Source organism: Furipterus horrens, unplaced genomic scaffold, assembly GCF_987537825.1.
Source record: "Furipterus horrens unplaced genomic scaffold, mFurHor1.1.pri manual_scaffold_4, whole genome shotgun sequence".
In the NCBI taxonomy this organism is placed as follows: domain Eukaryota; kingdom Metazoa; phylum Chordata; class Mammalia; order Chiroptera; family Furipteridae; genus Furipterus; species Furipterus horrens.
The window spans coordinates 184522256-184549459 of record NW_028327174.1 but is presented as its reverse complement, the minus strand read 5'-3'; the positions used below and the strand labels follow the sequence as shown (position 1 = coordinate 184549459).

Genomic DNA, 27204 nt, shown 5'->3' with positions numbered 1-27204 from the left:
TGCGTCAGAACCACTTCAGGAGATTGTTTCAAAAGCGGATTCCTGCTCTCTAGCCTAGACCTCGTAAATCAGAATGTCTATGGTGCCTGGGGATCTGTATTCTCAGGAATTTCCCCCAAGTGATTAAAGGAATCACCTGAGGGTCTCCGGAAAGTATGAAATTATGGGAATTCTGAACCTAGTTCATTCATAATTTGAACCTATAGAATCACCCCAGGTATGGGGACTATGTTGGTGCTCCATCTATGACTTCCAGAGGACCAGGGGACAACGTTCATTCATTCATTCATTCATTGATCCAATATTACTGAGCCTGTTCTAACATCCCAGCCCTGTGCTGGGTTGTGGCAACACAGAGCTGAACAGGATGGTCTCTGCCTGGAATTTCCTAGAATAACCTCTTTAGGTGCCATGTAGGGATTCTTCTGGGGCTCCGCTCCAAAAGCCACCCCTACCATGTAGTCATGACTCTTGCATGCTTCTGCAAGCACCAGCTCTGGGCAGGCAAAAACAAACCAAATCCGTAATTTCAACCACCATCACACACTTATGACACCCAAATACATCTCTCTCCTGAGTTTGGGTGTATATCTGCCTGAGACATCCGCTTGCAGGCCCCATAGTCCCCCTCAATCCACAAGATCCTAAGGGGACACATCTTCCATCCCCCACCCCCAAGGTTCCTAACCTCAGTGAGGTGTGTCAACACCCACCCGTTGTTTAAGCAGAACCCTGGAAGCCATTGTCAACATCTCTTCTCCGCACCCCCCGACCTCAGTGACCAGGTCTATCCATTCAGCCCCCCAACGCTCCCATCCCTTCACCTCTCTAAGTTTCCACCAGCACTTCAATGCATCTGCATCTTTCCCCTTTTTTTCTGAAATGACCTGACAAGCTTCCTTGTTGCCAAGTCATTGTTGCCAGAGGGATCTTTTAAATTGGCTAAACACGAACATGTCACTCCCCTGCTTAAAACCTTCAATGCTTCCCAGAACCCTCAGGACCTAGTCTAGACTCCCTACAATAGCACATCTGGCCAGGCCTGATTTCCTACCGCTTCCCACCCCCCTCCGTGCCCCACACACCATTCGCTGCTTACTCACCTTCTTACCAGAATGTTCTCCCCTTCTGTACCTGGCCAACCAATCCTTGCCTATCAACTCATCTCAAGTGCCCATATTATCCTTGAAATCTTGTCTGACTTACCAAAATGGATTTGTCCGTATTTCCTTGGAATCTTGTGCTCACTTCTCAGATAGATTTTATCTTGCCACTTTGGAATAGCCTATATGTCTCTTCTGTTACTCTATGGTTTTCATAAAGACGAGAATCGGTTATGCCGAATTCGCCTATATATCCCAGTGCCTGACAGAGTGCCTTACAGTCACAGTGAGTGGGTCAGTGGGAAAGCGAACAGATTAACTGAATTGATAACCGTCTCTGGCATGGAAAGGGATCTTCCTAGAGAGGGCCCAGGGCATATCGCCTCATTAAATTAACCAATTTTGAAAGTTTCATCTGGTTCCACAACTAGTGGAGTATACCATGCACTGTACCAGGTTCTCTGCCAGCACAGCATTCAAGGACAATCTCTGCCCTCAGGACCTCATGATAGCAGGGGTGACATTGTCTTAGTTAGGCTCTTCCAGGTTGCCAGAAAAAGACATAGTCAGGTGACTTAGATACCGATATAAATATCTAGACTAAGATACTTCCACATGGAAGGGTTTCTTGTAAGGAAACAAGGAACTATGAGAAACCCGCCCCTACCCTCAGCAGCAGGCTGGTCCCTCTGGACCACACCTTCAAAGCATCTCATGGAGGATAATACTGAAGTTCCTTGTATCAGTCAGCTGTTGCCCCAATCAAGCTACATAATAAACCACCCTCCAAAACAACCATTTAGTCACAGTTTGGGTCTACTTCACATTTTCTCATTCTCCTGGGACCAGGCAGTCTACCTGGGGCAGTCTTTTGTGGCAGAAGGAAAAGGGACAAGCTTAATCACACAAGCATCCCATCCGCCAAAGCGAGACACATGGCCATACCCAAAATTAAGCAGAGTGAAGGCTGTCTACTTGTAGTGTAAGGAACTTCAAGGTCATGTGGCAAAGAGCATGGATGCAGGGAGGAGAGAAGAATCCGGGCCAATGCAAACCTGCACAATCTCACACTCCTCGCTTTTCAGGATCGAAGTCCGCAAAAGCAGATATTTGTGACTCCATTTTTTGACTCCTCACATATAGACATCAAAAAATCAAGGACCTCACTCTTTCCCCAGAACCTACAATAGTGCATGGCATGTAATTGGTACTAATTTATATTTGTTGAATGAACGAATGCCTCTTGCTGCTTCCTCCTCGCTGTCTCACTTCCCAAGAGATGGCATCTGATTGGAGAGGTTTGTTACCATCAAATATGGTGCAGACTAAGAAGTTTGGATTTTATTCAGTAGGTAGGTCACGGGAACCACTGTGAGTTTCCAAGCAGAAGAGTAACTTGCTCAATCATGTGCTTTAGCAAGATTAACCTGTTACCAGTATTTTAAGACGAAAAAAAATGAGAGGAAGCTGGGAGACCAACTGGGAAGCTACTTGCGAGAGTTCTGGTGAGAGTTAAAGAGGTCCTGAGACAGCAGGTGGTGTAGGAAGGATGTGAGAAACATGGTGGCAGTAGAATGGAGAGAACATGTCATTCCCTTACATGGCAAGAGAGAGGGAAGACCTGGGGCTTGAAACCCAGGCAACTGGGCATACACGGTCAATGGCTGAGGAGCAGGGTGTGGGATGGAGCCACTCTCTTAATCTGGGGTCAGTTCAGTTTGAAGTCCCTGTGGGGCATCCAGCTGGAGGCCTCTAGCAGGCATCAAAGATTCAGAACTGGTCTCAGAAGAGATTTGTCATTAATATCTTAACCTATTCATTTATATCACATTTACATATATTACATTACTACACCTATTCCATTTATATATAATACTCACTTAGGCATTCTGGAAAGCCCCACCAGCTAAAGATCAAGCTAGCAGCTTGTTGTGCGTTGTCTGGTTTTCATATGTCTCTGCCTGGAGGAGAAGAGGACAGAGGACACAGCAGGAAACCAGACTCACAGAGACACGTGATCGCAGCCAGGCTCCAGCACCTTTCTTTCCCTTGCAGTTTAAAACCTGCTAAAGACAGCCCCGGCCTTTCATGCATGGACCCCACAAGTGTGTATTAATCCCTTCTCTGTGCCGGGCACTGTGCCCAGGGTCTGGGGGACACGTGGATGAAGAAGCAAATGTCCCTGCCCTCGAGGTCAGGGAAGGGGGTGGACACTCACAGACTTAGATAACCGCAAGCGGGTGACACTGGGTGCGGTTACGTGTTCAGTGGGCATTAAAAACAGGGGCTGGTCGGTTCCATCTGACTAGAGCCTGGAAGACAGCAACAGACGCTAAACCTTTGGGAAAGGCCCAAGGGGAAGGGAATGGGCAACAATGAAGAACATTCCAGATATAGTGCTCAGCTTGAGCCAAGGCTGGTGACATAGGTGAACAAGCATTTGTGTTCTGGGAGAGCTGACATGTGGGGGCAGGAGGAGGAAGAGCGAGGCGGGGGAGGAGAGACCGAGGTGATGCAGGGCGCAGGGCCTATCACAGCCCTTAGCACCATGTAAAGGAACTAGAAACGGGGCCAGGGTTTCCTGTCCTGGAAATACATACATAGGGGGTCTCACAGGTCTGGCTTACCCTTCCTTAGGAGAACAAGATAACTCATAATGAAGCCCAATTGACCATCTAAAAATAGGCAAAAAATGTTAATCCCTCGCATGACATAGTTATGATCCAAGGATGATGAATCATGTGCATGGTGTTTTCAGTTTCAACGTGCCATCACATACCTCACCTCATTTTAGTCCTCACGGCATGTGAGAGGCAGATGTGACCAACATCTGATTGACAGATGTGACATTTTGATTTAGCAGGAGTACGTAACAAATGCATCTCACGGTAGTTATAAGAGCCTTTCTTCAAAAAGCCTTCAAGATTAGCATGAGAATGTCTGACTAAGGGAAGTGTGTGTTCTCTGTTCTCAGGAATGAGAAAAGTGTGTTTGGCTTCTAGTGACGCTCAGAGAATTATGTTGGCTGGGCCAGTGATTTCCAACTGCCCTTCAGTCTGTGAACCAGCTGCACCCAGGAGTTTCTTAATAATACAGATTGTAAGTCTCCACCCCCAGGGCTTTGCAGATTCAGTAGGTCAAGGGTGAGGACAAGGAACTAATATGTACAGGCCTTGCAGGTGATTCAGACGCACAGCCTCCTGAAAATTGGTTGATTGGCCTTTTTCAGTCACACAAATAACCTGAGGCCCTGATGGTGAAAATATGTTCCTTACACCCCTGCCTGCCACCTGTCTTGACATCACTCAGGTGTCTTAATAGCTAGGCTGTTTTTTTGGACTCAACCCAGACTTAGCAAATCAGAGTCTCCAGAGGTGGTGGGCTCTGGAATTTATACTTTAAACAGGCTCCCAAGATCTGCTTGTTCATTTATTTACGAATATCTCTTAAGTTCTTGCTGCGCGATAGGCACCATTCCAGGCACAGGGGTGTGATGGTGAACAAGACCCATAACATCCCTCTCCTAAAGACACTCAATCGCCCTTCCCTAAAGTCACTGGCACTTTGGTTCAGCTCTTTAAATGCTGGGATTTGACAAGTCCCGCCTTAAAATAATCTCAGAGAATCCCAGAACACTCAGCTGGGCCCAGACTAGCCAAGAGTAAAAGCAGTGAGGAAATGGAAGGATACAAGGCAGACGCAGCAACAGGAACTCCTGTTGTGAGTCCCCAGTTATCTATGGCTGGTGACAAACCACCCCCAAGACTTAGTGGCTGAAAAGGACATTGTGGGTTGGTTGTTTGTTGGTTTGTTTTTAATTCCTCATGATTCAGTGTGTTGGTTTGTGGTTATTCTGCTGGTCTTCTCTGGGTTCGACTGAGACAAACCTGGACCTCTGTCCATGGCGTCCTTCATCCAGGCTTCTTAACAACAAACAGCAGGGTGGACTCAGGATTCCAAGAAGGCCAGCCCTCAAGGCGCACATGCCTTTGGGTCTGGACACCAGGACGTCACTCCCCTGAGCATCATTAGTGTAACATTTGATCACAGTGACTCTGATTGTCTCTTGATCTTGGGATGTTTTTTGTGTGTCTTCTCACTGTTTCCCCTGTGTTCTCCAGTTTAAATTCCCAAGCAAGGGAATCCATTTGACCTTGCTAAGCCCTTCCATGGCTCATAAGCTTCCTAACTCCTGGGATTCTCAGACTCGGCAGGACTACCAGGGCTGGTCTAAAGAAGATAAAGAGACTGTGGGCATATTATGTTCCATAGTTAAACCTGTGGAAAAGTCATGAAATTGCCATGGTCAGTACTGTAGTCACCTGTTATGCTCCTAAACAATTACCTGGGAGCAATGTTGGAGTTTTGTATTTACTATTGGTTACGTGGATTTTTAAAAATATTTCCTTCTTATTTTCAAAATGCTTTATGTATGCTGTAGAAGCTTTGAATAATATGAAGAAGAAAATTAAAATCACTAGCTGCAATAGACTGAATGGTTGTGCCCCCCACCACCCCAAATCTATGTTGAAACCTAATTCTTAATGTGATGGCATTTGGAGGTGGGGCCTTTGGGAAGTGAAAGGTCATGGGAGTGGAGCCTCATGAATGAAATTAGTGCCCTTATGAAAAAGGCCCAAAGGAAGTCCCTCACCTGTTCCAACTTGAGGACAGTGAGAAGATGACCAAAATTTATGCACCTGGAAGCACATCCTCACCTGACACTGAATCTTTCAGCACCTTGATCTTGGACTTCCCAGCCTCCACAACTATAAGAAATAAATATTTGTTGTTTATAAGCCACCCAGTCTGTGGAATTTTGTTACAGCAGCCAAACAAACTAAGACACCAGTCATATCACCATCTAGAAATAACTACTTTCTACATTTTACTGTACTCTCTGTCAGGCTTTCTAATGTGCATAAGTGTGTTTTTCTTTACAAAGTTCTGCTATGAAAACAGCTTTATGTCTTATGCTTTTAATCTTAACTACATGACTAACATTGCCCCACATCATTACAAACTTTGTAAAATCACTTTGACTAATATAATAATCAATGGGACATATATATTATATATTTATTCAGTCCCTTACTTTATATTTTTAGCAATTATCAATGTGCTAAAGTTACCCATTTCTGTTCATAAGTCTTTGCCTACATTTGGATTTTCCCAGTAGATTGGGTCCACATTTTTTTTTTTCTTACACAGCATAGTTTTTAAGATTACTTCAGTGTTTCTTAACAAATAGCTAAAGAAATATTTTGCCTCCTGGATGGGATGGATATTTTTCTCTGCTCCCCATGCCAAGGCTGGCTTTGCAGAATGGGTCTATTTCCTCTTGCTTGACAGTCCTTGTCTGTCCCCACTTCCGTGTGGGTTCACAGGACAGCCAGGCTGGGCTGGCTTTTCAGTGACTTCATGTTCCCACGGTCACCTCTTTATCCAAACCATGGAAAACTGGCTTTTGTTTTCATAACTGGCACAGACTGTGTTTGGGTCAGGAACCCAACATTGACTACAAAGACTGACCTCAACCCAGGGAACTTGAGAAGAAAGTAGATAACACTGTTGGGAAATTGTTCCCTCATATAAATTGGCATTTGAAAAATGTACAAATATGATGTACATTTTTTATGCCGTTGAACCAAGCATAAAGGAAAATAATACCCTGCCTGTAGTCAAGGGACTTGGCCTGATGTGGGCACATCAATAAGGCAATCCAGTTGCAACTAACGTTCTCACTCATCAAACTCTTGGTAAGTACCAGATCTATCTAGGCTCCCAGCATAAGAGGAAACAATGGGAGAAAGTTCAGAGTTGAGATAGCAGATTTGCTCAATTGCATATGACTTATTAAGTGTGAATCTAATGGGATCTAAATGCAGAAGGAGGGGCCTCTGAATCTGCCCAGGCAATCAGAGAACCATGGTTACTCAGACTGCACAAGATCGAGAGAGAGCTGAAGGCTGCCTTCAATGCATTTATCCTTATAGTGTGAGGGTAAGATATTGTCACGGGTGCTGATAAAACTGGGCCAGCTTCCCACGGTGGAGACAGCATATGATAGACTGCAATGAAATGAAACCATGAGACACAAAGAAGGTTTCAGCCTTCTTCTGTACTCTGGTAATGGCTAGGATGGATTTTACTCACCCTGTTAGTTCTGGTCCTGCTGTCAAAAAATGGAAGTCCTGGGGCCCTGAGCTGGTTGGGAATTTATCTCACTCAGCAGTGCAGGTAGATAACAAAAGGGTGTGTCCTTGACCTATAGACCTTCTTCCAGAACAGCTGGGTAATTCCCAGGCGTGGAAGGGCAGAAGCAATGACCCAATTCTTTTAATTGTTTCACATAGAAATTGAGAGTGCATAGTGATATCTAGTCACAGAATTCATTATACTTTATTTGGGACACCATTAATCACATTTCTCCCTTATCTGTTTATCTACATCTATCTGTATCTCTTTTCTATCTACCTATTGGTGGATTAATCAAGCTCAGAGACAACATTCCAGAAGGAATTCCAGAGGGACTTCAGATATAACACAACTCTTCTCCCTCACTGCAGAAAGGCAAGAAATTTTTAGAAGGAGCTCAGAGCCCTTTGCATACCTTCCATAGAAATAATAGTCACAGCCCACGTGGCATCAGGAAGATCTCTGGCCCCATTCAGGGGCTTTTCCAAGACCCCACCAAGAGGGCCATGTATATTAATAACCAAATGTAAGTCAAACAAGGTGAGAAGCATAAAAGAACAGACCAAATACCCTGGGATGTAGGGAATAGAGAGCTCATATCCTGATGGGATAATCCAGGAAGAAGTAGCTTGTCTGATGAACCTTAAAGGATGGTTAGGGTTCTTACAGGCAGAGATGGTAAAATGACTTGTTTCGGGGGGTTGGTATGGGGGATTTTCATTCTTCAAGGCGGAAGCAACAAAGAGGTTCATGCCGGTGCTTAGGCTGGGATGAGCAAGGCTGGGCTAGCAGGTGGCTTCAAAGACCAGACTGAGAGAAGCCTAAGAAGGTGAAGAAATGAGGAGAAAGTAATACTTTTTTGATACAATAGATGGAGAAGTTCCCCCTGGAAGGGGCCATTTGGGGTGAAGAAGAGCAATATCTGTGCAGGCCTTGGTGGCTGCTGCAGAAAGTCATCTGCTAGGGCATCTTGGCAGGAAATCACGGAACTCTCATCAGCCCGGACCCCCTCTGTGAAGATGATATGCCCTGGAAACTCCGCTGTTTCTGGCTGAACACAGATTCCTTTAGCTTCACATGTGACTCATGTTTACAGAGGCATCGGGGGACACTCTGTTTGGACTGCGATGCAGTGACGATGTGTCCCATGGAAAAAATGAGAAGGACATCCCAGCAGGACACCAGGGCGCAGTTGAGGAAATCCTGTGGTGTGTCATGCATGCAACACTAGAAGGTCACCAGAGCAATGGGCTGGCTGAACAGTGTCTCCTGCTCTTGAAATGTCACCAGGGCTGGAAACACAGTTTTCTCCTGGGACCAGATCAAGTTTCTAGCGTCTCGGGGATGGAATGGTCAGCCAAGCAAGAAAGGGTTTCAGATGATTGTCTTTTCACGGATGGGACTTCTGGTCAACGCCCAGGTAGATAAAGTTCTCCATCTTACTGCTCTGGCCATTTTGTTCCCAGCTGTGTCAGGAAAGTATCGCTCTTGATCCTGAGGTCACTGAAACGATTTTTCTTTCTCTTTTATCTTCGTCCAAAGCTCTTTTTCCTATTCCATCCCTCAGCCATGCACATTTCCAATAGGAATTAGAGTTCTTGACCCATGGCTGTTTCTTTTGAACATGTTATACAACTGTTGTGCACTGGTCATAGTGACAGCCTTGACTTGTCAAAAAACCTGGGCTTCATACCTGGTCCACGAAATTTAGAGGGAACCAAAGCGTAAAACAAAATAATTTTAACAAAATATTATACATACATCATGGTTACTATTTTTCTTTCCCAGAGAGAACTTACTTCTAAATAGGATATGTGTCACAGAGTAGATGTATAACCCTCCCCTGCCCCTACTTACTCAGCTCCTCTTTGGGAGGAATGACCTTCTCAGTTTCAGTTTTGTGTGTATTCTGTGCCTCTCAATGTGTTTATTTTAAAGTCTACCCCTCTTAGCAAACATCACTGCGACTACCACCGTTACCATCTCCCCTCCAGTCACATGCTCAGCTTGCTCTTGGCCCCGGGAGATCATAGTCGGATGGATGGAGTCAGATTTAAACTCAAGAGCAGAGAGCCTGACAGTTCTCTATTAGAGGTCTCATTTTTCTGTAGGGGATGCCATCCCTTCACCTCCTCTTCTTCTCCTCTCCAACCACTTTATATGTGTGCTTTCTTTTAAAAAAACATTTGTTTATTTATTTTTAGAGAGGAGGGAGGGAGAAAGAGAAGGAGAGAAACATCCATGTGTGAGAGATACATTGCATGCCTCCAACTGGGGACTTGGCTGGCAACCCAGGCATGAGCCCTGACCGGGAATCAAACCAGCAACCCTCTGGTCCTCAGGCTGGTACTCAGTCCACTAAGCCACACCAGCCAGGGCATATGTGTACTTTCTTTAAGAAGCTGATGCTTTGGTGCTTAATCCCACCCATCCAAGCATCAGTGATACCTACAAGACCATGACTGTCTCTTGGTAAAATTTCCCATCTTCTTAGTTGAAAACTCAGACTATTTTCTTGGTGTACATATATTGGAGACCGTAGAACAGAAGTTATAAAACATCAGTGTGCCTAAGATTCTTACAGCAAGTTATAAAACCCAAGATCCCGGGTCCCACAATCAGAGATTCAGAAGGTCTGCACTGAGGCCAGGAGGCCATTTCTCACAAGGATTCTCTCCCACAAGGTGATCTGGTTCCTCAGCCAGACTTGAAGATATACTGTCACCTTCAGTATTGTTCCTGACTCTTCCCCCCAGAATCTTCTGTTAAGGATTATTGAGGGTTTCCTTTATGCCCTGCTGGTTTTTTAAAGCCATGGCCTCTGTATAACTACTCTACATTGCCAGTTGCTGTTCTCTTCTTCCTTACATTGAAGGTGTGGTTGGGAGGCTCAGCAAACCCATTTTCCCTGGGTTTGGTTAAAATGACAGGATGCCAACTTTCTTTCTTGGCATTTCTCATTGCTTCTAAAGTCACAGTCATCTATTGATGAGAGCATCCTCAATGCATTGAGTTTCTAGAGCAGGATCTCAAAGTTCCTAGACCTATATTCTGTTTTTCAGCATACATAGGTGGTGGTCCACGGGTCCCTCAGGGTCCATTTGGTCCTGCGCCAGAACAGAGTCATTGAAACTCAGGTCTATGTGTCTCTCAAATTTTCACTCAAATGTTCCTGAAGGTCTGAGAGCCCCCTGCGATCATTGGTTAAGGTTATCTTTCCATTTTATGAGAATATTAAAAATATAGCTAGAGTCTGGATTATGTGGCTGACTCCCTTATAACCAAGGCCTACTCCAGGATTTTGGTTCCCTTATTGAAATCTGTGCTCACTGTCAAGTTGGTATCAAGTGACCATCCCAAGGAACAGCATTTTAACTTTGGATGTGTTGTCAAGCACATTTGGCAGCCCTTACATTGGCTTGGCTTCTGTCCAGCTCAGGCTGAAAGGCTTGAGTCCTCCCTAGGGCTGACAAAGGGGAGGGCGGGAGGATTCGGTTCTGCCCCTGCTACCTCTTTGGCTTCACCCTGCAGCTCTCCCCTGGCTCCATCAGCCCTCTTACTCTAGACATGCTTCCCTAAGGGCCTTTGAACTGGCTATTCCCTCTGCCCAGATTCTTGCCCCAGATATCTGCATGAGTAACTCCCTCGTCTCCTTCAGGTCTTTGCTTCAGTGTTTGCTTAAGTGATTAAAGTTCTCAATCCTATTTAAAATTGCAACTCCTCCCCCGAACCTCCATCATTCTCTCTATATCCCTCAACCCGGATCTCTTAACATGAAATGATTCATTTATTTATAATGTTTGTTGTTAATTCTGGCTTGCTCTGTTAGAATGCATACCCACAGGAGCAGGGATTGTTGTTTATTTTGTTCACTGCTGCCACCCAAGCACTTAGAGCACCGCCTGATACACACAGTAGGTGCTTAAATAAATATCTGATGAATGACTGAATCGACAGCAATTACCTCATCACTGCTTTGGTGCTATTGTTAAATTTGTTCGTCCATGTTGCTGACAAAACTCTTTGGCAGTGATAATTTGCAACGGAAATATATTTTTGTTTTAATGGAAAAAACTTTAGGCTTAATAATTTGTGTTTCTCAAAATGAGATCCATGAAGTCCTGGATTCCCAGGGAACGCAGGCGGAAGGGCTGAGGAGTCCCAAGCTGGACTAACACTTCTCTACCGGCTCCTATCGTGACCACTGACCATTTCTTCCTCTGCCTCTCTCCTGAGCCAGGAACAGACATCCTGTCGTCATCTGCCACCACTGGACAGGCGGGGCAAACTTCACCCTCTGTGATGAGAACCTCTCACGTTTTTGTATAAGTCAAGAATAGCTATTTTACCTCTCTTTACATCGTTTTCTGCAGTTCCTCAACTTTTAAGTTTGTTTCGCTTTTCCTGATAATAAAAGAAACACACTTGACACAAAAGATAAAGGAAACAATAAAAACATACAAGGAAAAATACTTGAAATTCTCCTGATTTGTAAAAAGATACTTTCTGTATCGTTTTTCCTGTCTGTAAAGGCAATATTCACTCACCATTAACACTGTGGTGCAGTTCTTTCTAGGCTTTTTTCTGTGTCTGTAATAAGTTGAAATATAGGAAGGTACCAATGTTCAACCATTCTAGACCTACAAAATGTCAATTTTATATGGTTTAACTTGATAATTCATACAGTTGAAGCCATACTATGAAACTATTCTTTTCACTTGTCATTATAACAGCACCACTTGCCCATATTTACGGATTCTCAGCCTTTCCTGAGCTTGCATTAACAGCACAAATAATTGATGAGCATTAGCATCTCTGCTGGGAGCCCTGCCCTGTAAATCATTCAAACAGCCCTCCCAGTGACCAGACTTCCTGAGTCTTGATGTGAATGACAATCCTCAGTGATTCTTCCAGGAAACTCTTCCTGTAAATGCCCCCAGCCAATTGCCTGCATGCAGCACTTGGCACCAGATCTCTGCCCAAATGGCAGCTTCTGGGAACGCTGCTAATAACTGTGTTCAGTTGCTCATCTGTCGTTCTTCTTAACTTGTATAAATCTGCTCCATTACCAGTGATGCATATTGGGTTTGTGGAATTTCCTCCTTTCTAATGAAAAGACCCTCATTGGCTTTGTGTATTTGTTGTTATTGTTTAGTGATTTCTGGACCAGGTACAATCTGCCAGCATTATTAAAAAGAGAGCTGACTACTTTTTAAAAAGCATTTCACCAATAGGAAGGCTGGTTTTGGGGCTCTGGCTTTCTCTCTGCGAACATCATCAGCTCTGTGGGTTGTTTTTTTTCCATCATAGCAAAGTCCCGAGGAGTCCATGGACCATGTGATTCCATTATGCTGTGATTCTGCCTCCAAAATGATCACTAGGAACAGTAATCTATGTGGGTCCTCTCTGGGCTGGCCTCATTAACTGAGACTTGGTAGGGCCCTATTCCCAACTGGCACTCTATTTGCTCTAGATTTGGCTGGGTTCAACCATAGACACTAAGAAGATTATGTGCCCATCCAAAAACCCCATGTGCATAAGGTTTGGGAGCTTATGATATAAGATCAACTATCATTCCAGGTGCAACAGCTTAAAAGGATGGACTTTATCATTTTGTTCCCAAGGATAAAACAGTAACAGGAAACTAGAATATTTAAAGGTAATCTGTGACCTGCAAACACATCAAAGGATAGAGAAAATTAGGCAAAAAAGGCACGAAAATGAAATAATATGTGGTTTCTTTTATGATCTATACATGGTAAGCTACTACACAGAGAGGCAGTACTGTATTATAAAACCTAATACCCTAGCTTTGAGGCCAGACCAACTTGTGTTCAGATCCTGGCGCCGTTACCAGCTGTGAACAGCTCCTGAATGTTTCTCTTCTGTAAAACTGAGCTAAAAACACCCACTCTATAGAGTGACTGTAAGGATTAAATACAGCATACACGTGAAGTATTGATCACACTTGAGCTCGATAATAGTGGTTACTATTATTTGACTTACACAGAACTTTAAGAAATTTTAATTTGATCTTTTAAATTATTATTATTGCAAACAAGATTATGACATTAATGATAAACTTAAAAAAAAGGGAAAAAATTGGAACTATTGTAACAACATAATCAATAAAATATACAAAAAACAAACAAAGAAAAAAAACCCCACTATCCCCAAAATCACACTATTACATATTCTCATATTTCCTTCTAAGTCTTGGTGAATGTGTAGACATAACCTTTACACAGTGCACTTGTGTTCGCAGCTTTTTTTTTTCACTTAGCATTGTGCTATAAGTTATACCCTCTTGCAACATGGTCTAATTGTGTGTAATAACATTTGTTATTATTTCAACAAATGTATCATAACCTAATTAATCATTCATCTATTTTTAGACCGTTGTTTGTTTCCAGTTTGAAGGATATGCTTTCCTTATGGTCATCTGAAATGCACAAATTTACAAATATTTAGGTCTTTTTTTTTTTTTTCTTAGAGTTATGGGTATTTTTAGCTCGCATTTGAGAACATTGTTTGAACTAATGGCTGATGACTGTAGGGAAATAAAAGGTAGTTTCTATCCTCATTTCAGCACTTGACAAACTGGTATGAGGGTGAGGGATAATTGAGGTAGGCACTCAAGAAATGGATCTTGAAAGTGGACTAAACATGTTCACGTTTTTATTTTTATTGATTGATTGACTGATTTTTAGAGAGAGCGGGAGAGAGAAACATTGCTTTGTCGTTCCACTCATCCGTGGGTGGGGAATGAATGAAATCAAGAATGTGAATATGCAGGAGTCTAACATGTTCATGTTGATTTCATTCCATCCCCACACACAGACCACAGCCAGGAGGTAGGCGTTCGTATTATTTGAGCCACAGAGATGTCAAGGTGCATGACCCGGATCACACAGCGACTGGGAGAGAGAAAACGCCTTTCGCAGACTCTGAATTCCCAGCTTTCCTGCTGAGCTTTGGGGAAAAAAATGTCCCCACACACCACCACCCCTCCCCTAAGAAAGGGTAGGAACGGAGAGGGGCTGAGGTGCGGCGAGGTTCCACTGGCGTGGTCGCCTGCCCGACTAGGACGGTCCCCCTCGCTGGCGCTGCGGCCCAGCTCGTCTTCGAGCATGCCCAGTGCGCTCCCCGTCCGTCCCAGTGGTGCCGGCCGGGCGCCGCAGCTCCAGGTTTTTCGGACGACCGGAGGTTGCTGCTGGGCGGGGCGCGGGGCGGGTCTTCTTCCTGGGTCTCCCTGGCTCTGTTGGAATTCCCCTGTCACCCCTCTCCCGCTGCAGTGGCGCTACCTTGGACGTGCAACGTGGGGACAAAGATCGAAGTGGGGTACCAGGTGCTGCCGACGCCTGCGCTATGGCCCTAGGCCTACTGGCCCCTTGGACCTCAGGCATCGAGTCCGTGTACAGGACGTTTCCAGCCATCACTACATTTCTTCAATCGCATATTCATTCAACGAATAGTTTATGAGCACCTCCTGGGTGCCAGGCGCTGTTGTCTTGTCTGGGACACTGCAGCCAAGACAGACAGCACTGCAGTCCCACACCTGAAATTCCGGAGGCAAATAATACACAATAAGAAGTAAGCAAATTAGAGGAAGTCAGTTATCGACCCTATCTCCTAGACTTGCCCAATCAGTCCTGCGCCTTAGGGTCTTTGCACTGGCTGTCTCCTCTGCAGGAAATGCTCTTTCCAATTTTATCTTCGAGGCTGAAACGTCACCTGATCTGACCACCTCATTGAAAATTGCACTCCCTCTACCCCAATTCTTACCCTGTCCTATTTCCCTCGTAGAACTTCTCACCTTCCAACATATATGATACAGCTTGCTTGCTTGTATGTTATTGTCTGTCGCCTGCCTCTCTCCTCTCAAACTCCACCAGAGGACAGGATTTTTGTCTATTTGGTCACCACGCATGAGGAACCGGAGTAGATGATCAATAATTATTTGTTGAATCAGTTAATGGATAAATAGGGGTAAATGTGAAAAAAAAAAAGAGGACATGGAGAGTAGAGCAGGAGAAGAGAGCTAATTTAGGAAGGTGGTCAGGGAAGTCCTCTCCCAGTTCATTTGTACCATGAGAAGGTGGCAGCCACATAACAAGTTGGGCAAAGACGTCCCACAAAGAGGGAAAGGCGTGTGGAGGCTGGCCAAGTTCTGAGTGTTTGTTGGACAGAAAGGTGCTCAAGGGACTGCAGTAAGGCAGGTATGAGCTGAGGTAGAAGAGATGAGGCATGGGGCCCAGAAATCTTGGGAAGGTTTAAGCCTGGAAGCTTACTACTTACTAGAAGGGGTGAGCACTGGACTGGGAGTCAGCAGGGACCTTTGGGCAAGACTCCTCCTTACATCACAGATTTGCCGAGCCGACTGCTTGACGTTCCTAGGTATGAAATCACTGAGGGCTAGGTACATAGTAGGTGCCCAATAAATGGTTATGGGACGAATGTGTGCGTGCACGCGCGAGAGGACTCGGGGCTGGCTGCCCAGAGACCGGCAGAAGAGCCCCATTGGCTCTGAGAGGCGCGTCCCGGTGAGACAGCTCCGGGCGGAGGCGGGGGCGCCCCGCAGGGCGGCCAGGGCGCCCGCCCCCCGCCCCGCATGCGGGCCCGTCGCGGCCAGCCTGGCCGGCGGGAGCCGCCCGCGGGCGGCACTGGGCATGCTCAGACGGCGTCCAGGTCGCGCCGCGAGCGAGCGAGCTTCCGCGCCGCCCGCAAGCGCGACCTACCTGGGCGCCCCGCGCCCCCGGATGCTGCAGGTACGGCCCGGCGCGACCCCAGCGGGCCGGGAGCAGGGTGCGAGCAGACCCGGGACCGGGGTCGCGCTCGTCCCGCCCCGCCTCCACCCGTTACCAGGCGCACGGCGAACGCGCGGGCGGGCTGGAGGACGAGGCAGCCCCGGGGTCTCGGCGCCACGTCGGGGCGGGAAGGGGGTGCCCCGGCCTAGCTCACCTGGCGGGGCCGGGGCGGGAGGGACAGGCCGGGCCGGGTGGGGCTCGCTCCCTGGCGGACGCCGGGACGCGGCGCGGCGGCGGCGGGGCGTGGGCGTGCGCTCCGACCCGGGCTTGGGCGGACACGACTGGCGGAACCCGCGCGGCCGGTGGCTCCGGAGGGCCCAGCAGCATTGCGACCCCGGCCCCGGACGCCGAGGGGCGCACAGCTGCCGGCCAAGCCCGGCGGCCAGACCTTCTCAGCTCCCGGGGCGAATTCGCCTCTCGGCTTTCAAAGATGGCATTTCCTGGGCCTGGCACGAACTCCAGCGCCAATAAATCTATCCTGTTCCGCGGGCGATATGTATTGGTTTATCAGATACCTGCGGGGAGACAGCTGCAGTGGGCGAGTGTATGTGAGCGCCCAGCCCCCCGAAAATTCCCATTTTCAGCAACCTAAACTTACTGAGAAGTTGCGGTTGCCTTAAAAATTCATGGGAAGTTGAGACAACTTGACACCTGGGTTGTCCGAGGTGGTGGAAATAACTTGTGACTTGGAAACTGGAGATCTCCGGTCAAGTTGGTCTCCCCCCCTTGGCCAGCTGGTGACCTTGAGCGACTTGTTTAACCTCTCTGATCCTCAGTTTTCTCCCCTGCAAACAGCCGGTAATAATGGCACCTCACTGGGTTGTTGGGTGGATTAAGTGGGATAAATTATGTGGAGGTGTTTGGCGCTGTGCCCGGCACAAAGCAGGCGAGCAGTTGGTGTGATGTGAATTTAATTCGTTTAGAGACCCTCATGGCTCCCATTTCACCAGGAAATTAGAATTACGAAAGCATCTTCAGGGCCTAGTGACAGAGTGACAGCCCCTGTCTTTGTGCCCTGGAGAACTTCTACTGTAGAAGTCAAGGGCTTTGGAAAAACAATTTAGCTGAATTGTAATCGGAGAGCATCTTCTTTAAAAGCAGTTTTATACATTCAGAAACTCCAGAAGTTGGCAGTTCAGCTGTACTTACAAAAGAGCTGTTTTGTGAGATGATCCATCCTGCAAATGTTTAAGCAGATGATGCTTGAAAATAAAGCCTAGTTAGGAAGATTGCTGTTCTAAAAAGCTGCTAAACCCAACTTTTAGTGATTATTTAGATCAGAGTTTATTTTTTTAATTTTATTTATTGATTTAGAGAGAGAAACATCGATTTGTTGTTCTGGTTATTTATACATTAATTGGTTGATTCCCTGTGTGTGCCCTGACCCGGGATCAAACCCACAACCTTGGTGTATGGGGTGATGGCTCTAACCAACTGAGCTACCTAGCCAGGGCCTAGATCAGGGTTTCTTAACCTCCTGGCTGGGGTTAGTTAATTCTTTGTTGTGGGGCCTGTCCTATGCATTGTAAGATATTGAGCAGCATCCTTGGTCTCTAGCCACTAGATTTCAGTAGCAATCTCTCCCTCAGTGTGCCAACCAAAAATGCCTCCAGACATGGCCAGATGTCCCCTGGGGGCCAAATATCCTGTCTCACCTTTTAGAACCACTACTGCTTTCTATCATTAGCCTATTGGAGTTTGAGAATTTTATCTTACGTTTTTACTATAATAATAACCTTTCTATACCCTTATAGAACTGCACAGAGTACATCCACATGCATCAACTCATTTAATTTTTACAACTCCCCTGTGAGGCTGGTATTATTCCCACTTTACAGATGAGGAAATTGAGGCTAGTTGGGCTATAACTCAGGTTTTCTGGTTCCATGGGTAGGTCTTTTTGTTCTGCATCAAGCTGCCCTTCATTGTATGGAGACTTTCAAATAGAGGACTTTCCTGATGATTAAATCAAGATGTGAAATAGACTGGAAGCTGGAAACCTTTCTGAGATTGACTAGTTGAACATTAACAACAATACGCTATTATCTGACAGAGTAGGTCATTCTAGTTAAATATTCTAGTTTATAGTGAGCTCCCATAAATCCCACATAGAGTTAATGGAATACCAATTTGCAGAGAATTAGAGTAGAATAAAACGTGCCTAATACTCTTGTATTGATCCTGAGTTGTCTCTGGTGACTTGCCATCTCCTAAACCGGACTCCTATATGCAAATTAGACATTAGCTGGGGAATGTAAAAGGTCAGGTTACTGAAGGCATTTCGGAGTGCCTGAGGCATTCCATTCAGCCTGCATTTATTAATTAAGCTGCTACTTCTATGTGGCAGATACAGTGCTCGGGGTGGCAGAGGCAGAGTTGGCCAACAGACCCCAGTGGGCATTGGGTGCAAGGGGAGACTTCTTTCTAAGGGGAGGGGAGGGCAGATCCTGGCCAGGCCAGACCATAGGCCCTCAAGGACAGCTTGGGGAAGGAGAAAGAACCTAAGTTAACAGAGTCAAATTCAGGGTCCCACCCTGCTTCACCATTCCTGTCTGGTTTCAGCAAATTGATTATCGACTATGAACTGGGAGCTGTCACATAGACTGTTTAATTTCAGTGTCCTCCCTGTCCCCACTTTGCAGATAAGAAAACTGTGCTAGTAGAGGTAGTGTGGGTCCAAGAGCAAGGGAGTAGAATTTTGACCTTTTGAACCTCGGGTCCAGGCCCACGAGAGATTCCATTTTCTAAGATGGACCACCCCCAGAGGGGCTCATTCTTGGGGACTGGAGGAAACAGAAGACCCTCAAGGTTTGTGGCAGGATGGGAGGGGACCAGCCATTTGTGCTCTCTCCACTACCTAGAAGACTGCCTATTGACCGTACGCCCAGGGCTCACCTTCCTTCCACCAGACAGTGGTTCCTGGACAGCAGGGCCAGGCCCTCTGCACCTCTTCTCAGGGTCTGCTGCAGGGCCTGGAATGCCTAAAGCACTCTGCACTTGTCCTGGTGTTGACAGGCTGGTGGGGGCAGGGCAGCCTGCTGGGGTTCTTCCCAAGCCTCAGCTCTTCTTACCAACTTGCATAGAGAGAGCACAGGACCTGGTCAGTGTCCATGCTGCTCCGGTCTGGGTCCCGGCAACTGCAGCCTCTATTCTCACAGGTATCTCCTTTCATCTGCCTGAGGGGGAACTAAAGGGAGTGCTTGGTAGGCGCCTGGCTGAAATCTGATCTGGTCATGAGTTCCAAACCAAGTGATCTTGCATCACATAGCTTCTGGTTGTGCCTTCAGTGAAGACCAGCTGTGAGCACAGATTAAACAGCAAATTCAGATAGTTATTGGATCTATACTATATGTCGGGCATTAGGATTAGAGATGAAATTTGAACCCCTATCTTGGAAGGATTCATGGTGGAGCTGGGAAGACTGACGTGTGTATGTGATTGAGCGCTCTCTCTCTCTCTCTCTCTCTCTCTCTCTCTCTCTCTCTCTCTCTCTCTCTCTCTCTCTCTCTTTCTCTCTCTCTCTCTCTGATTACTGCTTTAAAAGAGCATAAAGCCAGATGCAGAGAGGCCAGTGGTCTGATGGGCAGCAGGGAGCTTCATAGGGAGTAGCTGGCATTTGGATTCAGCCTTGAAGGGAAAATAAGATGGTTTTTCAGGGGGCAGACACAGCAGCAGGTGGAAAGGCTCAGAGGCATGGAGAGAGACCTTGTGTGTTTCAGGAGTGGTGACTCTTCCCCAGGTCCAGTCTTCTGAGCTTGGTTAATGCAGGACCCACCTCCTGTAGTTAGGTACTTTCCCATCTCTTCACAGGGGCCTGGCCTCACTCAACCCAGGCGTGAGTGCCCACTCTCCTCCTTTTCCTCGGATAGGAGTAGTGCTTCTAGGTTGTCCTCGAGGTCTGAGCACCTCCTGCCCAGGATGCCTCTGGTTTCAGTTATTCAACACTGATAAAGCACTTCCTGGCTACCAGGTGCTATTCCTGAGTGCTTTCCAAAATATTAGCTCATTCACTTAATCCTCATAGCAACCCTCTGACCGAGCTGCCTCCATAGGTAGCGGCTGCTTGGTAGGTAGGTGAGGGCAGAGCTCATCTCCCCAGCCTGTGCCTCTCTGTGGGTGATGCTCTGATTGTGGTCCGCCTTCTCCTGGCTCGCTTCACACTGTTGTGGCAGAGAACAGCCGAGCCTGAGAGCTCTGATGGAGTGCTGACGGCCGCGGTTTTTTCCTCCTGACCCCGCTTCCTTCAGGGGCCTGCAGGGCTCCCTGACCGCATTTTCTGAACCAGAGATTGGGAACTGTAGTCTGAAAAAGAATGTTTGCGCTGCATTTTTGTGCAAGAGGAGGCCTGGGGGGTGTTGTTTGGATACTGAGAGAGTGGAATTTTTGAGGCAGTTTGACGGTTTATGTGGAAAGTTAGGAGAGAGGATTTGAAATTGGGATAGTCCTGGAAAATTCGGGTCCTATGATTTACCGTCGGGATATGCAAACTTTTAGTAAACATTTAAGCAGTGTGTTGTTTGGAGTGAATTTTCTGTACTTGAACCTATTGGAGCCCCAACGGGGGATAAGCAGTACCTTCTAGTCCCAGAATCTTGCAAATTCCTACAAGCCCCATTTTACAGACAGGTGAGAAAACTGAGGCTTGGAGAGAGGAAGTGACTGCCCGAAGGGCACACCGCTCATAAGTAGGAGAGTCAAGATTTGAACCCAAGTCTGTCCCTAGACAAGTCGTTTAAAAATAAAATGAGGTTAATGATATCACCTGTCTCTTTTAAGATTTATATATTTTCAGAGAGAAGGGAAGGGAGGGAGAAAGAGAGGGAGAGAAACATCAATGTGGGAGAGAAACATCAGATGGTTGCCTCTCACACCCCCCAACCAGCGACCTGGCCCGCAACCCAGGCATGTGCCGTGACTGGGACTTGAACCGTCGACCTTTTGGTTCACAGGCCGGTGCGCGATCCACTGAGCCACACCAGCCTGGGCAGAACCTGTGTCCTTTTACATTGACCATTTTAAAAAAGCTAATGACCAGACCTGACACAGAAAATTTTCCTCTCCCGTTACGTTCAGGTGCCTGACCCTGCAGACAAGCACCTTGTTTGGAGTTCAGTAATGAGAGGCGCTGTGGGCGAGTCATAGCCCACTCCCAGGGCAGGGCTGCAGGTCTGAGCTCTTAGCGCTAAGGGGGTGTTCCAAGGGGCAGGATCCAGGACCAGAAAGGGGCTGTGGCCAGCTGGATGCTGTGTGGATGAAAGGCATTGGTCTGACTTCGGGAGTGGCGTGTGACGACCTGGCCCCTGTACCCCGCTTCGGTGTAGACCCAAGGTTCTTAGTGAGAGAGGCAGCAACCGGCTTCATCCATCTGTTGACCCCAACCACCAGTGGACCCGAAGAGGGGATGATGACAGCCTGAGCCCAGGTCGCGCCCACTTTGCTCCCCCTGCCCCTCCCCTCCCCTTTCTGGTTGTTATACAGTAGCCCCTCTCTATATCGTGGTTCACTTATTGCGGCCTCACTGTATCGCGGGATTTTTTAAAATATTATATTTAATTATTTATCGCGGATTTTTTGCTATATCACAGGATTTTGCGGTACCATACAGTAAATACAAAAGTAAATGTAAGGTTCCTACTTCGCGGATTTTCACCTATCGTGGGGGGGGGGGGGACGGGAGGGGGCGGGGGCGTGTCTAGAACGTAATACCCACGATCAGTGAGGGATCACTGTACTTGCATGTGGTTTGTTGTAGACAATTAAAATGTCAGGAGCAAAAGGAAAATAAGGCTGTGCGAGTCCGGAACCTTCTTTCCCCCTACCCAGTTAACTCATGCGTTGGGGCTTTGCTCCGGGATTGCGATGCCTTCCCTCACCTTGTGGATTCGGTTAAACCTGCTGCTATAAACGCTGGTGCCATCAGCTCTGTCTCCTTTTACAGAGCTTTTCACAGCTGCAATTTTGCAGTTAATTAGTGTAATTACTTGTATTAGTACCTGTCTCCCCAGCTACACTGATAACTCTGTGAAGTCTCTTAAAAAAAAACAAAAAACTTTCACTGAGACTTATTGTTTTCTTTTTTTATTTTGACCTAATTCAGACATAGAAAAGTTCCAAGAATAGAACAAAGAACTCCCATATACCCTTCATCCAGATTCTCCAAATGGTACCATTTAATCACATTTGTTTTATCCATCTATGTAGTTATAGACTCTTCCTTTCCCCCCAAATACTTGTGTATTTCCTAGAAACGACATTCTCAAGAACTCAGTGCTGATACAGTACTATCTATAGACCTTATTCAGGTTGTGCCAGCTCTCTCGAGGGTATCCTTCATAACAAAGAAAAGCCCAGACCATGGTTTGCATATAGTTGTCATGTCTCTTTAGTCTCCTTTAAACTGGAACAGTTCCTCAGCCTTTCTTTGTCTTTTATGACCTTGACATTTTTGGAGAGTGCCCCTCAATTTCTGTCTATTTGTTTTAATGTTACAGAGCAAAAGGGGGTTCTTTCACGTGGTGCCTTGGTGTAAAACCCAACAGCTAGTGTTGAGGAAAACAGGCCTTTATTTACAGCATTCCAACCTGGGGAGGGCAGTGAGCACTTCAGCTCAGAGCCCTGTTCTCCCACGGGACCCAACACTTCTCTTGCTCCCCAAAAAGCTAGAAGCCAAAAACATGCCCAGAAGTTCCCCATCCCTTATCTCTCAGCTGTCTCCTCCAGGATCTAGGGTACAATACCATCAGCCTCCATATAACAGTCCAGGAAGACATGGGTTGTGTTGCACTGGATCGTGCATGGTTCTCCCTCTGCCCTTTCAAAGCTGCAAGGCCTTCTCTTTCCTTCTAAAACTGCAGGTTGCTCTCTTTCTACCTCCCTGCAAACTGCGTGGATTTTTCTTTCTCCCTGCCTCCTTGTAAACCCCGTGGATCTCACTATTCCTTTCAAAGCCACATGATTCCCTTCCCTCTCAAGGCCTCATGGTTCTCTTAGCCAAAATGCCTGCCACCTTATTTTTAAATCCCTGACTACATCCTCTGGCGCAGTGGGCAGGGTGACCGGTTCTGACCATTCACAGAACCTTGCACAGGCCCTCTATGCTCTTCCCTCCGTTCTATGGTCAAAACCCCTCCCATCTCCTTGGGGCCTTGGAAGAACCAAAGCAATTTGCGTAACTAAGGCATTAGCTACCAGCCATAGATATGCAAAAGCATCTTGAAAGTTGTCCCCTTACCCCATTACCAGACCACAGGCTCTGGGGATTTGGGGGGCCCTGCTCTGTAACATTAACTCACCATTGTGCCCCCAGTGCCTCTGAAACATGTGGACTCAGTAAAGTATTTATTGAACAGAGACCATAAGATGGAAGGAGTCGGAAGGGAAAAGCCAGCAGGTGTTCCGGTTTCCCCCATTCACACTCTTTCCCTTGCTGAAGGCTGTTGTTACTTAGTTGGATTCATACTGTACATAGATTTGAATCCAGCTGTTTTTATAACACAGTTTTCCCTGAAAAGGAGAGTCCTTCAGGAGGTAGTGAGCCTGCTGTCCCTGCAGGTATGCAAGCAGACACTGGGTGATAGCTTGGCGGGGATGCAGAAGAGAATGGAACATTTGATGAGGGGTGAGACTTAGCCCGGATGTCCCTCCCAGTGCTAAGCAGCCTTCTCCAACTGTGACTAACTTTGCAGGCCTAGGGGCCCAAGGATGGGGTGACTAGAATTCATTATCTGAACCAGGACGTTCTGAGAATAAAAGGGGAAGCTATTAATTGCATCTAATCCACTGGCCTCAACTGGGACTGCCCTAGGCAAATGAGGGTGAGTGGTCACCCTCCCCAGTGTGACTTTAAGGTTGGAGGTCAGTGCAGGGGAATCAGCCTGGAAACCTTCTAGCACTAGGAATCCTCCACCTGGATCAAGATAAAACTCATCTCCTTGGCACTGCCTGCAGGCCCACATTCATGGCTCTGGTCCCTCCGAGGTCGCACCTCCCTTCACGTGCTTTGCTCCTGATACACCAGGCTTCCTTCCGCTCTCACCTCACCTGCTCCTTCCTGTCATGGGATTGCGAGAGCTTGAAATGTCACATGTGTCCAGGCTGAATGGAGAAGGAAGAACAGGGTCTGTGATAGATGCACAAGGAGGATAAGCCAGCTGAGCTTCTCACTGACCAAATTCTAATGGAATGTAAGAGCCACACTGTGTGAGTGAAGTGAGGCAGGAGGAGACCAGAGTCTCCCTAGACCTGGTCTTCCTTTTCCCCCTGGTGCTCACACTTGCACCCTACCCTTCCTGCATGAACACTCAGTCTCTCTCCCAGCCCTAAGTTCTGAGATCAGAACCAAGTCAACTGGCCTTTGCAAAGGCAGGGAAGCAGGTGTCATTTGGGACCCAGGCGCAAGAGGATGGGCATCAGACGAGTGGTAGGTGCAGACAGGGACTTGGATACAGAGAAACCAGGCAGAAAACCAGCATCTAGGAATCCAGGTAACAAGGTCAGTTGGGAGCCATTTATCAGGACACCTAGGTTTGCAGTGTTGAATGCTCGGAGGTGGCAAGCACTGGGGTCCCTGTAGTCTGGTACTTTAACCCATTTTCTGCCTAGCAAAAAATACAAACTCTGGCTTTCTGGGTTAAAAAATACTGTAGGATGAAAATGTGAAGGTATATTTTTCTGGGGCATCCCAGTCATGTGGACTTCATGAACACAGTCCAGGGCAGTACAGTATTTTTATAACTCTAGGCATTGGTGGCTTTAATGGAAAAGCCAGTTAGTGAAGAAGAGTTCTGGTTTTTAGAATGCAAGATACAACCACATACTGAACATTGGAAAGGTTTTCTAGTTAACTGTTACATTCTGTTTTACTGGTTTAAAAGTGTTCTTTTCCACTCCCAGGCTTGTCTATGTAAAAACATTTAGTTTGAGGTCACTTTTTACAGGACAGAAAGAATCACACTGTCAGAACCAGAAGGGATCTCAGAACCTTTTCCAGCTCCCTCTTTTTACAGGTGGGAAACTGAAGTCCTGAAAAGGGTGTGGCACACAGGTAACCCCAGGCAGGGACTGGGACCCATGTGGTACAGTTTCAAGTCCCCAGGTCTCAGGTGTGTTTTCTAGATCTCATTTAAGGAAGTTTATTAGATAGATTATATATTCCTATAATTTTGTTAAAAACATGCTTTGGCATTTCTCTAACTATAGAAATAAATTGCATTGGCATTGAAGCAGTCATGAATTTCTTGTTCTTTTACGTAGAAGCTGCTAGGTTGATTTTTTTTCATATAAAAAAAGATGATATGTCCTTTCTGTTGGATTTCTATGTTCTATATGAGTGTTTCTCAAACTTTGGCGCATCAGAATCACCTGTTAAAATATAGGTTGCTACGCCCCACCCCCAGCGTTTCTGATTCAGTGGGTCTGAATCCGACTCTCTGGTGAGGCCTAAAAATGTGCATTTCAAACAAGCTCCCGGGTGATGCTGCTGGTCCAGAGACCAGGGACCAACCGTGCTTTGAGGATTAGTGATAGTTTCAGACAGTATGCCCTGTGCTTTGCGGCCAGCTGGGCCCTCCTTGTGCTCCGTCCTCCCTTGGCACCTGACCATTTCCCTCTTTCCAGATCTCCTGCCTGTTGTCCTTGCCTCTCCAGATGACCCCACCACCTGCAGCCATCCAGTGGGAGTCTCCTTACCTTTACCCCTCCTCCTTCATTTTCTGGCTCCTCTTTTTCTTTCTTTTCTTCCAGTCTGAGAAAATGAGTGTCTCTGGATCAAGCTTACCTCTCTACTTACCGTAAAGACTGTTGTTCCTTCACTTGAGAAACAAAAAAAAAACTTCCCCAAGGCTACTCCCTTCCCTTTCACTGCCAAGCCTGCTGAGAAATAGTCTACAGAAAAAGATTTGCTTTTTTTAGAAAAAGTATATTTTATAGATTATGCTGTTATAGTTGTCCCAGTTTTTTCCCCTTTGCCCCTCTCTGCCTGGTACTTCTCTTCCCTCCAGCAATACCCCCTCCCTTAGCTCATGTCCACGGGTCATGCATATAAGTTCTTTTGGCTTCTCCATTTCCTATATATTCTTAATGTCCCCCTGTTTATTTGTACCTACCAGTTACGCTTCTTGATCCCTGCACCTTTTCCTCTTCCCCCTTCCCACTGACAACCCTCCATATGATCTCCAAATCTGTGGTTCTGTTCCTGTTCTAGTTTGCTTAGTTTGTTTTTGTTTTTTTAGATTCACTTGTTGATAGTTATGAGTTTGTTGTCATTTTACTGTTCATAGTTTTGATCTTTTTCTTAAGTCCCTTTAACATTTCATGTAATAATGGCTTGGTGATGATGAACTCCTTTAGCTTTACCTGGTCTGGGAAGCACTTTACCTGCCCTTCTATTCTAAGTGATAGCTTTGCTGGATAGAGTAATCTTGATTGTAGGTCCTTGCTTTTCATCATTTGAAATACTTTCTTGCCAGTCCCTTCTAGGCTGCAAAGTTTCTTTTGAGAAATCAGCTGATAGTCTTATAGGAATTCCTTTGTAGGTAACTCTCTTTTTTCCTCTTGCTGCTTTTAAGATTCTCTCTTTATCTTTAACCTTTGGCATTTTAATTATGATATGCCTTGCTGTGGTCCTCATGGGTTCTAGCTTGTTTGGGACTCTCCGTGCTTCCTGGACTTGTTTGTCTATTTCCTTTGTCAGATTAGGGAACTTTTCCTTCATTATTTTTTAAAATAAGTTTTCAATTTCTTGCTCTTCCTCTTATCCTTCTGGCACCCCCATGATTCAGATGTTGGCACATTTAAAGTTGTTCCAGAGGTTCCTAAGCCTCTCCTCGGTTTATTTGTTTTTTTCAATTCTTGTTTCTTCATTTTGTACTGGTTGACTGTTTATTTTTCCTGAGGTTCCAAATCATTGATTTGAACCCCGGTTTCCTTCTCTTCACCATTGGTGTCACGTGGATTTTTCTTCATTTCACTTAGTGTAGCCTTCACTTCTTCCCTTATGCATTTGCCGTACTCACGCATTTCTGTGAGCATCGTTATCACCAGTGTTTTGAACTCTGCATCTGGTAGGTTGGCTGTCTCCTCGTGCTTAGTTCTCCCAC

The 27204-nt window shown here is 46.3% G+C and overlaps 1 protein-coding gene across 4 annotated transcripts in view; it reads left to right on the top strand.

Moving 5' to 3' along the window:
* The window catches only part of PTPN3 (protein tyrosine phosphatase non-receptor type 3), a 133849-nt gene that overhangs the window by 15214 nt on the left and 91431 nt on the right, over positions 1-27204 (top strand). Inside the window, exon 1 of one of the 4 annotated variants that reach the window (XM_090274541.1) lies at positions 15986-16069. The exons of 2 other annotated variants lie outside the window; for them this stretch is intronic. The gene's annotated coding sequence lies outside the window, so the exon portion shown is untranslated. Of the gene's footprint in view, positions 1-15985; positions 16070-27204 lie in introns of those variants that run through there. One more of the 4 variants, XM_090274538.1, reaches the window with a different exon arrangement.